At 56.1% G+C, this 13,981-nt stretch overlaps 1 pseudogene; it reads right to left on the bottom strand.

Moving 5' to 3' along the window:
* Window positions 1-10,757: 10,757 nt before the first annotated feature.
* LOC116827366 (von Willebrand factor A domain-containing protein 5A-like) overlaps window positions 10,758-13,981 on the bottom strand; it is an 11,204-nt pseudogene continuing 7,980 nt past the window's right edge.

Below are 13,981 nucleotides of genomic sequence, written 5' to 3'. Positions count from 1 at the left end.
GGGTATCTTTGGTCAACATTTAAGATGGAGGTGTGACTGGGTTACCCAGGCTGGTATTATCTGCATTGCGGGGTGAATAGGACATCTGTGGAATTAGTCCTCCTCCCAGCCTTAATGTATTCAAGTACAAATATTAAAATCCTTTCAGCTATATCAAATTTGAACTGCCTTCCAGCCTAAAATACACAATTAAAGCTGATTCCAGCTAAATGCACATTCTGCAGAATTAAAAGAAAACAAGGCTCGGGCGGTTAGAGCCTCTGCATGTCTAACCTGGAGGGTCCATAGTCGTATCGTCACTATTTGGAGCGTTCGTATCAAGCAATCTCATGGTAGGTCCACGTGGGCTGTTTGGAGGCATTGGAGAGAACCCTGTTGCACCGTCTGGTCCTCTGAGGAGCCCAGGAGGAAGAGGGCGACTATGTAACATAAGGCGCAGAGAACTACAGCCACACAAAAACTCTCCCCTCTCAGATTGAAATATGGACGCTGTCCTGCACTGCTCGCGTGGTGTCTCTGGCGTAGGCTTAGGGCAGGCGTGTGACAGCCAGGCTTACGAACTTGCTCTTTAGTCTGCCCGTCTTTTACGCAGTCAAAAGGATAATAATGGACGCTGGCTTGTCTTGCGTAGCATTAACTCTTCATGGGGCTATCTGTTGTATGACACGCCCCCATAAATCTGGCGCGTGCGGAAGTGACCAGTTGTGTGGAACCACTATGGGCAAGTGAGGCTGTTTTTCCTAGAATCGGTTTGGCAAAGGCTGAAAAGTCAATAAACATGCAATTGTAGGCATGGGCCTTACATAGTGTGCACCGTCTGCTGAAGCTGTAGTAAAGCTGTAGTCTCTTTTTGAAAGGGTTTACTTTCCTTGTGCTAAGATCCAGAGGGTCTGGGTCTTGGGAGTCCCCGGACAAGATTTTGGGGGGACCAGAGCGTACCAGGCACTGGAATTCCTGGTTGGTGGCAGCACTACAGGTTCTAAGCTGGTAATTAAGCTTAGAGGAATTCATGCTGGTACCCCATCTTTTGGACGCTAAGGTTCAGGGTGGGGAATTATACCATGACAGGCTCACTAGCCCTACCCTGCATTCCCATGAGGTATGACAAGTCTCAAGACAATCTGCATCAGCAGATGAGTTTTAGAGCACTTAGAAGAGTCATTCATTAAACACAGTAGGCCTTCCACCTGGGCTAGAGTGGAGCTGCCATGGCCCTCTATTATACTATACGATGCTACAGTACGAAGTAGAGGAAGAATGGAGGGGAGGGGGCTCCACCCACCCATCAGCAGTTTCTGCTGTATCAAGTGCTCCTGTTCTCAGCAGTGTGTTCTTGGGGCATACCTCGAGCCTGCCTGTTCTCTTCTCCCCATCCAGAGGGCAGGGCTCCCCAGCCCCTGGCTCATGGAAAAGCAAGTCCCACCAGAATTGAGCTCACCTAGGAAGAGACTGGGGGGGTAGGTCAGAACCCCATGGGTGGGCAGGGGCCCCAAAATACTGCAGAATGGTGTAGGGACCATAAATTGGAGTGAACAGGACATGGCTGTGAGTGCACATTAGTGAGCCCTGATTGTAGTGCTGGCACAGACCATCTTTCACTGCCATATGGCTGGCTGTGGCCATCCTCCTCCACTCAGCCCTTTGGAAATCTCAGCCTCATTGCCATTCACTGCCAGTGCACTGCCACACAGCTAGGCCTGGTGATTAGCTCTCACCCCATGGGGTGTCCTCTTCTGTCAGCTGACTCAGGATGCTCCCTCTTTGTGACTCAGCCCTCCAGCCAGGTCACTATATGGCCCCTGCCTCCACCAGGGTAACAATGTCCCAGCGGACAAGCCATCCATCTGCCTTCTCAGGCAGCCTTCTGTCCCAACACCAGCTCCTGGGCCACTCTGCCAGCGGCTGGTGGGGGAATTCAGCTCCCCCTACCCCTTCAGCTCCCAGCCCAGGGACCCTATGACTAGCACACTAGATCTGCTTTGTCTTAGACCCTGAGGCTGTCCCCCAGCTCTCTATCTCCTTGCCTACCTCTGCTTTTACCCCTGCAGCTTCACCAACTCTCACTTCACCCCTCTTGTGAGACCCCCTAAGTCTAGGGAAGAGCCACTGGATCTCCTCCTTGTTCCAGGCCAATTCCTTGTCTCTCTAGGGAGCAGCTGCTGACATCTTGCCTCCTAGCAGCCCATGGCTGCTCAGGCTTCCTGGCTTTGTAATGTTGTGTCCGCTCCTACCACAGCTGGGCTCCATCTGCTAGTAGGACCAGGGCCAGCTCTGGCTTTTTTGCCGCCCCAAGGAAAAAAAAAGGGAGTGGGGCCACCCGAGCAGCAAAACAGGGGGGAAAAAAACAGCACAGCTGGATCAGCAAAAAGGGGGGGTGGGGGGGAACAACACAAAAACAGCGTGGCTGGAGCAGCAAAGCGGGGTGGAGAAACAACAGCGCAGCCGGCAAAGCAGGCGAAAAACAAAACAAAAAACCCTACAGGGCGACTGGAGCCAGGGGACTCCCTGCAGAGTGCACGCCCGGTCTAATGGGGGTGAGGGGGAGGGAGCAGGGGGGCAGGGAGAGAAAGGGGGTGGCCAGTACTTCAGCGGGGTGCTCACCACGTGGCCCCAACCGCCGCGCCACCTGCCAGGAGGGCTCTGCTCCACACTGGACGGCGGGGAGGGAAGGACATGGGCTGTTTGCTGCAGGGCGCTCCCCCTCCTCCGCGCCGCCGCCCCCTACAGGGCTGCCAGAGCAGTGAACCAAAAAAAGCCAAAAAAAGATGTCCGTGTCACCCTAGGTTTGGGTGGGAAGCCGCCCCATAGAATCTGCCACCCCAAGCACAAGCTTGCTCAGCTGGTTCCTGGAGCCGACCCTGAGTAGGACCCCATCAAGCCCTGGGTTCCCGCCAGAGTAGCATCTAAAGATAATTGGCCCCTCCCAGCCCACATTAACCCCCTCAGGGCTTGTGCAGGGGAGACACCCCATCACACACCCTCAGTGCAATTTTCATTGGTGGAAGCAAAAAACCAAACTGACTGCCAGCCTGGGTGTGGTAAGTGTCTGGAGGGACTGGGACGATGGGACTGCCTACAATGGCATATAGCCAATCTGCGGTTGCTACTCAGCAAATATCTTCCAACAGCTGGTGACAGGGCACTAGGTGGGAAGGGCTCTGAGTTACTACCGAAATTCTTTCCCAGGGGCTGGCTAGTGGGTCTTGCCCACATACTCAGGGTCTACCTGATCACCATATATGGGGTCGGGAAGGAATTTTACCCCAGGTCAGATTTGCAGAGACCCTGGGGCGTTTTCCCCTTTCTCTGCAGCATGGGGCATGGGTCACTTGCAGGTTTGAACTAGGATAAATGGTGGATTCTCTGTAATCTGAAGTCTTTAAATCGGGAGCTGAGGTTGTCAGTAACTCAGCTGGAGGTTCGGGGTCTGTTACAGGAGTGGGCGGGTGAGGGTCTGTGACCTGTGACCCTTCTGGCCTTAAAGTCTATGAGTCTAAGTGACCTCATTATTCTCTGATTGAAGGGGGAAACTGAGGCAGCCCACAGCAGATCCACACTTGGCTGCAATGCGGTGCTCCTGGAGATGATGGTGCCCTTCTACACACCCCGGATCAATTGCATTTGAATCCCATTAATTTCAATAACGCTCTGGATAAAACAAAAATAATCATTCATAAAGAACCCAAAAAAAGCCTGCTTCAGTCGGTGCTTGTTAAAACCATCCCTGTTAAGAGCAGGTTAGACAGGCCTGGCAGGGACGGTCTAGATAATACTTAGTCCTGCCTGAGTGTAGGGAACTGGACTAGATGACCTCTCTCGCCATCCCTTCCAGTCCGACACTTCTACGCTTCTATCAGCCAAGCACCTTCTACAAAGAACTCTCTCCAATTAGCCTAGCGGCACCTGTGGCTGTACAGAAACCTACAGGAGGAGACACGTGGGTCATTAGAGTTTCACAAGCCTTAATGAGCACTCCAGGGGTTCAACCCAGCCCGGAGCTGGGCCCTCCCTTGAGAACTCGCCAAGGCTTACACCAAGATAGGCGTCATTTTAATGGGTCCCACCGAGGGCCATTAGCCTGGAGATGCCACTGGGAAATGCTGGGCTCAGGGGCGGTCTCGTGGGGGCTGATTAGAAGAGAAAGTCAGGGGCAAACAGATCTTATGTGTGAAGTGCCAGGGGTCAAGCCGTTCGCTGCCAGCGCCTGGGACAGGTAATCTGGCCCTTTGTACGTTCCAGCAGGCTCCCAGGGAGCAAGGAAATGTTAGCAGCGGGGGATGCAGTGAAACAGACACATGAACAAGCCTCAGTTTCCCATGCAGTCAGAAAAGGCAGCACGACCCAGTGAGCAAAAGGCAATTCTGGGTTTCCAGGCCACAGTGACTGATGGGCATTGCTGTCCTGCCCACAGCCCCCAGCCCCACCCGTGTCCTCGGTCCTAACCCACAGCCCCCTTCTCCCCCACCCCCTTCCATCCCAGGGCTCACATACACTCACAGCTCTGCTACTGCCCCTCAGTCCTGCCCTAAGTTCCTGTCAGCTGCGTGACCGCCTATTTAGCCATGTCCAGGGACTGGTTTTTAAAGGGTTGGTGGAAATTCCCACCTCAGGGAACCTGCCCCACCTAGCCCGGTCCTCACTCCCCCAGGCCCAACTCAGCCTGCAGCCCGGACCTGCTGCAGCCGGGGCGACAAGGCCAGAGCAGCCCAGACCCAGGCACGGCCGGGGCAGCCCTCCCCAGGCCAGGACCTGCTGGGGACAGGGGAGGGGTGCTTATCGTGTAGCCCCAGCCCCAGAGTTCCTGTGGCAGGGAGAGGCGCATCTCTCCCCCCCCAACCCCCCCCAGTCCAGGTGCTGCTGCAGGGAGAGAGTACTGGGGGGAGTCCTCTCTCACCTCCACAGCCCTGGAGCACCGTTCTGCACCCCAAACCCCTCATTCCTGGCCCACCCCAGAGCCTGCACCCCCAGAGCCTTCACCCCCCGCACCCAACCTTCTGCCCCAGTCCTGAGCCCCTCATCCCCAGCCCCACCCCAGAGCGTCCTGAGCGTGCTGGTATTTCTGCTGCGTTCTGCACTCCAGCAGCCCCTGGCTGACCAGTCCCAGGCAGAACTGAGTGGTCTCCATGCATCACCCCCGCCCCCCACCTCTTCAAACACAAAGAACAGGCACCTTTCTTTTCAAAAGGTGCACAGAAGGGAAATACACACACCCACACACACCGAGCAGCAGCCGAGGACACAGGGATGCACCCATACACTGAGCAGGTCTCGTTCCCTCCCGCCGAGGACTCCACACACACACCCCAGGTCTGATAGCCTCCAGCAGGGGGAACAGCCTCACATACTGTCCGGGATCCCCAGGATCAGTGCTACACCCCAGCTTTGAAGCAGCCCCTTGCTGAACCCCCAGGGAGTCCAACTCTCCCTTCAGGGGAGGCCACGCAGCCTCACTGCCTCTTGGATTGACCCTCCTGCCTCCCCCCATGAGCTCCATGAGGTGAGGCCAAGGGAGCCGGACCCCAGGGAGAGGCATGGCCATTCGGCAGGGACCGAAGCGCCTCCACCGTGATTTGCAGCGACACTCAAGCAGCGCACACGAAACAGCCGGGTTTATTAGTCACTCGGACACAGCATTGGCACTTCGCACGTTGGCACAGAGAAATGAAAGTGAAAGCAGCGTGAGTTCCGGTCAGCCCAGGGCCCACCCCAGCTGGAGTAGCAACCTGTGTTCTGGCTGTGTCTGTCTGACCTCCATAGGCCATTCCCAGGAGAGAGATATCCCAGAAGCCACCTCTTCCCCTCAGCTCCCAGCTCCCCAGTCCTTCCTTCTCCAGCTGGGGTCTTTGCTCTGCTTCCCTGCTGAGACAGTAGTGGAGATCCAGTGGCAGCGGCCCTGGCATCAGGTCACTGGGCACCTTGTTCACATGGGTTGGTTCTAGCCGGTTCCTTAACAACTCTTCATTCCCCCTGGGGAGGGAGGTGTCACCAATGCCTGTGTCTTTTAGCCTTTCCTGAAAACACAGAGTCCTTTGCCCCTGCTGGGCAACCACGCTGCATATGGGGAAACTGAGGCACACAGCAGGGTCACAATAATAACACCCCAAAATTCCCCCTTTCTCCCATACACACACAGTTATATAGCATCAAAAACATTTACACTTCTATCTTCACAGTATAAATCAGACTTAACCGGGGCTGATGCTGCTATACATCAGGGCACGTGAGACTGGCTTTGTCTCCAGAGGTCAGTCTCTAACCTTGCTCTCACTGGCGTAAGTTTGGCAAAGGAGAAGAACTCATAGTAACGACAGTTTGGAGCACCTGATGGGGATCCAGACACCTTCACTGTGATCCCAGAGCTGCCCAGGCTTCCTCTGCGCCCTCAGCCCAATCCCATCCACAGAAGTTTTCAAATTCAGGTGCCTCAAGGTAGCCAGGAAAAAAAATCCCTGGCCAGACATCTCAGGCCTGCCCAGCAAGCCTGAAAAAAATTGGCTAAAACCGAGACATTAAGGCAAAGGTTTCCGAACTGCTTAAGAGGTTTAGATGCCCAGGTTCTAGTCCTCTCTAGGGGAGTTAGGCCAGAGGAACAGGAAGCCACCTGCTAAACGATCGCTTTGAACAGCCTTGCAACAGTTTCACTAAGAGAGTTGCAGATTCCCAGCTGCTCTAAGGCCAGAAGGGGGCATTGCTACGTAGCCTCGTCTGTGCATGGCACATGCCAGAGACCCCAGTGGGGAGATGACGGCTGGGCATATGTTTGAGGCATCAGACAGGCCCTTGGAACTTAAGAGCTCTGTTCCTGGCCTTGCTGCAGGCTCCCTGGCAGGGGCGGCTCTAGGGATTTTGCCACCCCAAGCATAGCAGGCAGGCTGCCTCCGGTGGTTTGCCTGCGGAGGATCCACTGGTCCCCTGGCTTCGTGGACCTGCCACCTTCGTGGCACGCCTGCTGGAGGTCCACTGAAGCGTGGGACCAGCGGACCCTCCGCAGGCAAACCGCCGGAGGCAACCTGCCTGCCACCCTCGCGGCGCTGGCAGAGCGTCCCCCATGACTTGCCGCCCCAAGCACGTGCTTGGCGTGCTGGGGCCTGGAGCCACTCCTGCTCCCTGGGTGCCCCTGAGCGGGTCACTTAGGTTGAGGTTTTCAGACTAAATTTAATGGGAATTGTGTGTCCAAATCCCTTAGTCAGAACTGGAAAATCTCAACTTAAGATCTGTGGGCCAGATCCTCAGCTGGTGTCCATCAGTCGTCGTGCCATTGGGGTCACGGGGCCAGATCCTCAGTTGACGTGATTTGGTTGTAGCTCCATTGGGATCACATCATCCCTGCTCAACCCCTACAGTGATCAGAAGCATTTACCTTCCTAGATAGACAGTGGATGCAAAACCTGTCCCCGCTGAGATCAAAGGCCAAAATCCCATGGGCCCCCGTTTCACTAGGACTGGCACCTACATGCATTACCTGCTGGTGAATTAACAATACAAGGGCAAATCTGTGCGGGTGCCTGGCACCCTGTGAACCGATCCAACCAGCCCTTGGTGTGTAGCCGTTTGGACTGACAAATGGGAGAGAAGCATTTGGAAGCAAACCGGTAAAGAGAAAAGACAGCAAATACTGCAGCTGTCAATGAAATTCTGGTTGCTTCATGCAGTCCTCAGAGGGCAGCAAAGGATAAGGAATGAGAAGGAAGCAGCATTATAGAGACTGGACAGGAGGAGATGACTGACTGGGCTCTTCTGGCCTTGATCAATGAGACCATCTCCTCTGCCCCTCCTGTGTAACACAGGCCAGCAGCACTAATCTCACTCTGGGCTGTATTAACGGGAGGGTCGTAGGTAGGACACGGCAGGGAATTGCCCTGCTCCACTCGGCGCTGGTGAGGCCCCAGCTGCAGTTCTGGGCGCTGCATTTTAGGCAAGACATGGATAAATTGGAGGAGTCTAGAGGAGAGCAGAAAAAGTGAGCAAAGGTTTAGAAAACCTGACCTAGGAAGAAAGATTTTAAAAAAAAAAAACAACAGGGTCTGTTTAGTCTTCAGAACAGAAGACTTGGGGGCGACCTGATAGTCTGCAAATACCTTATGGCCAGTTCTAAAGACGACGGGAATCAGTTGTTCCCCATGTCCCCTGAAGGTAGGACAAGCCGTAATGAACTGAATCAGCAGCAAGGCAGATTGAGGCGAGATATCAGGAAACACTTTCTAACTCTCAGGGGAGTGAAGCTCTGCAACAGGCTGCCCAGGGAGGTGGTGGAGTCCCTGTCACTGGAGGATTTTAAGAACAGGCTGGACAAACGCCTCTCGTCCTAGCCTAGGTTCCCCTGCCCGACTCACAGCAAGAGGAGACGTGAACTAGCTATTTGATATGAGCTGTTTCTTGTTCAGAACCATTTCTGGGTCAGTAATTGACTCAGCACCGTCAGCACTCAGGGCCCTACGCTGCAGTGAAGGCGGGTGAGGCAGAGCCCAAATCCAGCTGAGACATGAGTCCAAGCCCTGTTGTTTCCAGGGTCTGCGCAGTGCAGTGTGGACGTATTAGCACAGCCATGAGAGCCAAGTCCAGCAAGCACACACACCCAGGCTACCCATGCAGTGCAGACGCTCAAGCACTTGGAAAGCCCTTGTCTCCAAGCCTGGGTTTCCTGATGCCATCCAGACATGCTGCCAGAGACAGGGCTCTAGAGAAGTTCCACGCCCTTGGGGCGGGGGCGGGGGGTCACACAGACTGGGCCAGGCTGACTTTCCAGAACCAAGGAACTAAAGAAAGGCCTTTGGCTCTGAAAGGATGAGCAGGAACTCGCTCAGACCCATCACATGGCCAGGACCTTCTAGCCATGGGGCCTGCATCCTGGCAGAAGGGTGGGAAAGACTCTGGCCCACTAAGGCCCTGTAAGACTGAGGGTGACTCCTGCTCTGCTCAGTGTGTTTACATCTGTTTAGTGTCTGTGATGCTTTTACCACAGGAGAAGCCAGGATTCCTGAGTCCCAGCCCCCCCCACTCGACCCACGAGGCCATCTCTGCCTCCAGGAACCAGAGCAGAACCCAGGAACGCCATGGGCCAGGCCCCTGTTCTAGTCCCTATCACCCAAAGCCAACCCAGGGCCAAGCAGAGCAGCTAGGAACCGGGGACCAGATGGGCATGGACAGAGCATAACATGCTGGACTGTTCAGATATTACTGGCTGTACTACACTACATGAGGCCACGGACGTGTGAGTACAGACAGTCGTATGACCTGATGGTGTTATTCTGCATGTGGATCTTCTCTCTCTCTCTCTAAAGGCTCAGATATATAAACAGGGCCTGCCTCAAAGGCCACTGAAGTCAGCTGCTAACTGGGCTTTCCAAAGGAGCCTATGGGAACTAGGCAACCAGCTTCTGTCGATGGAGTTTATCTGAAGGCCACTGAAAAGACTCAGGCTGAAATTCTGCACCTGCTGGAGTGGAAGACAAAAGGCCATTTGGTTTCAATGGAGTCAGGATGTCACCAATGGCATCTAAGTCCCACTGTTCATAGTGGGTCGTGAGAATTAGGATCTCTGAGTTCCATCTTCCCCTTGGGGGGAATCTCAGCCAAAGGGCTGCGTTCCTTCCCAGTGCTGGCTCAAGGCAATCGATCAAATACCTGGTCTCCTGATCCTTCCCCAGAGCCTCCGTGCAATGAGGGGCACGGGGCGGCGACGGGATCTGGGGGCTGTGCATTACATTGGCTGAGCTGCCTTCTCAGACACAGAAAGGCTGAACTAGGGACACGACCCAGCACAGAGGCACGTGGTGAGAGCAGTTCGAGGGGGGTCGACGCTGATTAACGCGAAGAGGGAAAACTGTTTGGTGCTTTGCTATTTTTGGGCAGTTCCTTGATAAACGTAACACTTTCTCCCTGGAGAATTAAAGAGCTGAGCTCTTCCAGTGTTTGCTTGAGCCCCAGGATGTCCTGAGAAGAGCCTGCCACTGCGCAAGATGGGCCGTCAGGATGGATGGCCAGGTTTTAAGCATTTCTTCCTTCAGTAGAGAATTCAGCAGCTGGTGAATGGGGACAGATTCACAACACACAGCATCCTCTCTCTGCTGTCCACTTCCACCTGTCAGCCTTCCCCACTGAACACCAGCTGCCAACCAAACAGGGTCTACTTTGGACATAGAGCAAATCAATAATGTGTGCAAATCCTTGAGCTATGGTTCACGTTCCGGACGGTCTATCAAAGAGATATCTGCCATTATGACCAAATGAAGTTGTGTTTGGACACGCAAGATCCTGTCAGTCTGTCTGTCAAATAGCTGAACTCCATGTAGATGGGACTAGGTTTACACTCGATGGCTCATGCAGGGCGAGGTCAGTGCAGCCACCTATGAAGAGTCATTTGGAAAAAGCGAATAAATGTGCGACATTGACACGGGCGATCCAGAGGACTCCCCCACAAAATCCTGAGAGGAGGTGGCAGCTGTGAGCTGCGTGGGGGTTACTGAACACTGGGTCAGCGTGGGGTGGAGCCAGGGGGCAGCCATGGTGCCTCTTCAGCCAGCAGGAGCCAAACTGGTGACAGTGGAGGGATCTCAGCAGAGGGATAGCTCCGGGCTGGGCACAGGCCAGCCAGGTGGGTCTACACCCAGTGCCCCCTGCTGACCTTTGGGGCTTCCCAGTTGGAGTTGGGGTAGCGTAAAGGTTGGAATGGGGATCCTGCAGGGGGGCTCAGAGCCTGAAGATGGCAGGGCCAACAGTGCATCCCAGCAGGGTGTTGGCAGCTTCCAGGCATTCACTCAGCCGGGCCCCTGAAACAAGAAGGGGGCGTCAGGGGGAAAACATCAGTCAGGAAAAGGGGGGGAGGAGGGAACGGACACCAGTCGAGGAATGGGGTAGCGAGGGCCAGGGGGGTAGGGGAGACACCAGCCTGGAAAGTGAGGAGGGGGGCATTTCAGGTGGTTGGGGGGGAAATAACAGCCTGGGAAATGGGGTAGTGAGGGTCAGGGGTGGCGGGGAGACACCAGCCAGAGGAACAGGGGCGGGCCTAGGAACAAAGGGCAGAGAGTTCACAGAGTGTGGGGGACTGGCATGGGGGGGCAGGGCAGTAAAGGCACTGGGGGGCTGGGCAAGGAGACCCTGGACGGGTGCTGAGATCGGGACAGGGAGACACTGGGGATAGGGGCTCTTGAGGGCTGGGCTATGGGGCCCTGGGAGGCAGGGCTAGGGCTCTGGGCTGTGGGGTTTCCATGGGGCCCAGGGTTCTCCGGTTGAGGCCCTGGGCCCTGCCTCCAACCCCCCACTCCTGTCTCACCTGCTTGGTCCCGCACCCAGCCCACAGCCTTGGCCTCCAGCAGCTCCCACTCGTCGCGCTGCCCCGCGGCCCGGCCGTGCAGCCAGACCACAGCCAGCACCGTGGCCCAGACACTGGGGGGCACATCCTGGGGGGGGGAAGAGAGAGAGAGAGAGAGAGAGACAGCCTGAGACAGCATCTGCCCTGTGCACCCTCCCCCCCATATCCCTGAGTGGTAACACCCCATCCCCCCACCCTGGGAACCCCACCAGCGCTGCCCCCATCCCCCTGCCCTGGGAACCCCCCAATCCAGTGCTCCCTCCTCAGATTCAGAAGGTTCCCAGCTCTAGCACCATGGAGCCCCTACCCAGATACCCAGTGCCAAGCCCAGTGGATGGGAGACAGCCTCAGAGGGGGCCCAGCCTGGGCCTCCCCATGTCCCATCCTCCCCCAGCCCTAGGACCTCTTGATTCAATGCTCCAACCCGTTTGGGGGTTCTCAGCTCCCTGCTCTGGGCCCGTCTCACCCACTGGGCTCCAGCCAGGTTCAAGTGTCTTTTGTTCCAGTTGCCCTCAGACCCGCCCCCAGCCTGGGTCACCCCCAGTCTTACCTGGGAGCAAGCGAACAGGCTCAACTCATGGCACCTGAGCCCCATCTCTCCCCACCTCTCCTTTGTCCCTGTCCCCTCCTGCACTCACCTTACTGGGCATCCTCCCCCTGGCGTCGGTCTCGCTCACTCCCAGTGAGGCAGCCAGCCGGGAGTCCAGGTCCCACGAGCCATCAGCATTCTGCAGAGACACCAGCCTCAGCAGGGGAGACTCTTCCGGTGCCCCCTCTAGGGAGAGATGTGGGGAGATGCGGCTGGGGCATGGTTACACAACAGTGACATGGCCTATCCAGGCTAAGGACAGCCTACAACCTTAACTGTGCCCCTCCATGAGTGTCCTTAACCCTGCCCCATCCATGGGTGTCCTTTACCTGTTTCTCAGCACCATTAACCCCTTCTTAGGCACCCTGAACTCTGCCCCTTCCTGCACCCATGGGATGACAATTTAATTAGGCACCCAGCTCCCTTGGGCCCCTGTGAATGTCCCAGCCCCTGCCATTAATCCCACAACTCCAGGATGTTTCTCAAACACAATCTGATCCTGGGACCATCCCACACTACAACCTGTGATACAAACCTATGTCTGGGGAAACACACAGTCATCTAAGAGTGTAGGGGAAATGGGATGTTACAGAGGCTAAGCGATATTATAGCTATGCCTGTTCCAGGGTTATGGGGTAGAGTTTTTTGCCTGTGAGTTTCCTCGTTTTTTATTTATTTTGTTGCAAGATAATTTGCATCACGACACTTAAAAAAAAAAACAAAAAACAGCTGTGGATTCCCCCTCCCCCAGCATCACACTGCTGTTTTGCCCAGGAAGTTCCTTCACTTTCTATGTAGCTGTTAAACACTTGCCCAGCTGCGGGACTGTCAGGACATGTCTGTCTCTGACCCGAGAAAGTGTCATCCTGGCATTTGCCACCTGCCTTGAGTCCTGACTCCCAGCCCCTGCCCCCCTCACCTTCCTGGGGCGCAGTCTCTGGAGGGGTGCCATGTTTGCAGGACTTGCTGCCCTCACGTCGGGAGCTCCCCCAGATGAGCTCTGAGAGGCGATAGAGCCAGGACAGACACTTCGGAGGGGGGTGCTGCTTGTAGCATCGGTTCGAATGCTCCACAACCACCATTCTGCTGGGGCCTTGGTTGCCTCTGTCCAGGCGAATGACTGCCGGGAAGGTGTACGGTGCATTGTACTGCAAATGGCCTGACATCAAATCGAACCCTAGGGAGCAGATGGTCAGAGAGAGGGACAGACAGATGGACACGCAGACAGAGACAAGCTAAGTGATGGAAGCAAAATCCTCCCCCACCCAGCACCTAGAGCCAACAAGCCAGTAGGACCCCTCCTCCCTGCCCCCCAGTTGGGACCCCCACACACACCCATCCCCACCCTCCTCTCCCCTTAGCTCCCTCAGAGTCAGGATCCCCTCCCAGCCTCTGGGCTGGGACCCCCCCGGATCCAGCCCCTCCCCCCAGCTGGGACCCCTCTTCCAGCCCCAAGGGATGCGGTGGGCGGGAGGTGCTGTGCCCCATGGATGAGGGTAGGACACTGGGGGACGAGAGGCACCCACTAGCCAAGCCTGCTCATGCCAACAATGCACCCATCCCTCTGGTCCCTGCCTTTGTCTGGGTCGGTCTGCCTGTCTCACGGGGTCTGTTTGTCTGTCTCCATCTCCCCGTCTGGGTCCATCTATCTGATTCTCGGTCTCTGCCCCCATCTGTTTGGGTCTCCGGTTCTGGGTCCATCCGTATGGCCACCTGTCCATCCCATAGGCCCCACTCTGCCAGCTTGGAATGGCCAGGCCCCACAGGCTGCTCCCCTGTCTCACCTGCCCAGCACCAGGGAGACTGGGGTCACCCTAGGGGACAGGGTGGGGCCAGCAGAGCCACATGATAGCTGGGGCAAGGAGAGGGGCAAAGGGACATTAGCCCATATCCATGATGCCTCCCCATGCATCCAGGTGCCCCCCCACCAACTGGGATTCCCCATGCTGGGATCCCTCCTGGAATTCTTCTGCTAGTGGCAGGTTCTACCCCCACTCCATTCCGCCCAGCCCCCGATTCCCCCTCCCAGCTGAGCCCCCCATCCACATGCTGCCCCTACGGCCCCAGGTTCCCCCTCCCAC

This window comes from Chelonoidis abingdonii, chromosome 14 (genome assembly GCF_003597395.2).
Source record: "Chelonoidis abingdonii isolate Lonesome George chromosome 14, CheloAbing_2.0, whole genome shotgun sequence".
Classification (NCBI taxonomy): domain Eukaryota; kingdom Metazoa; phylum Chordata; order Testudines; family Testudinidae; genus Chelonoidis; species Chelonoidis abingdonii.
This window is presented reverse-complemented; position numbering and strand designations above follow the sequence as displayed.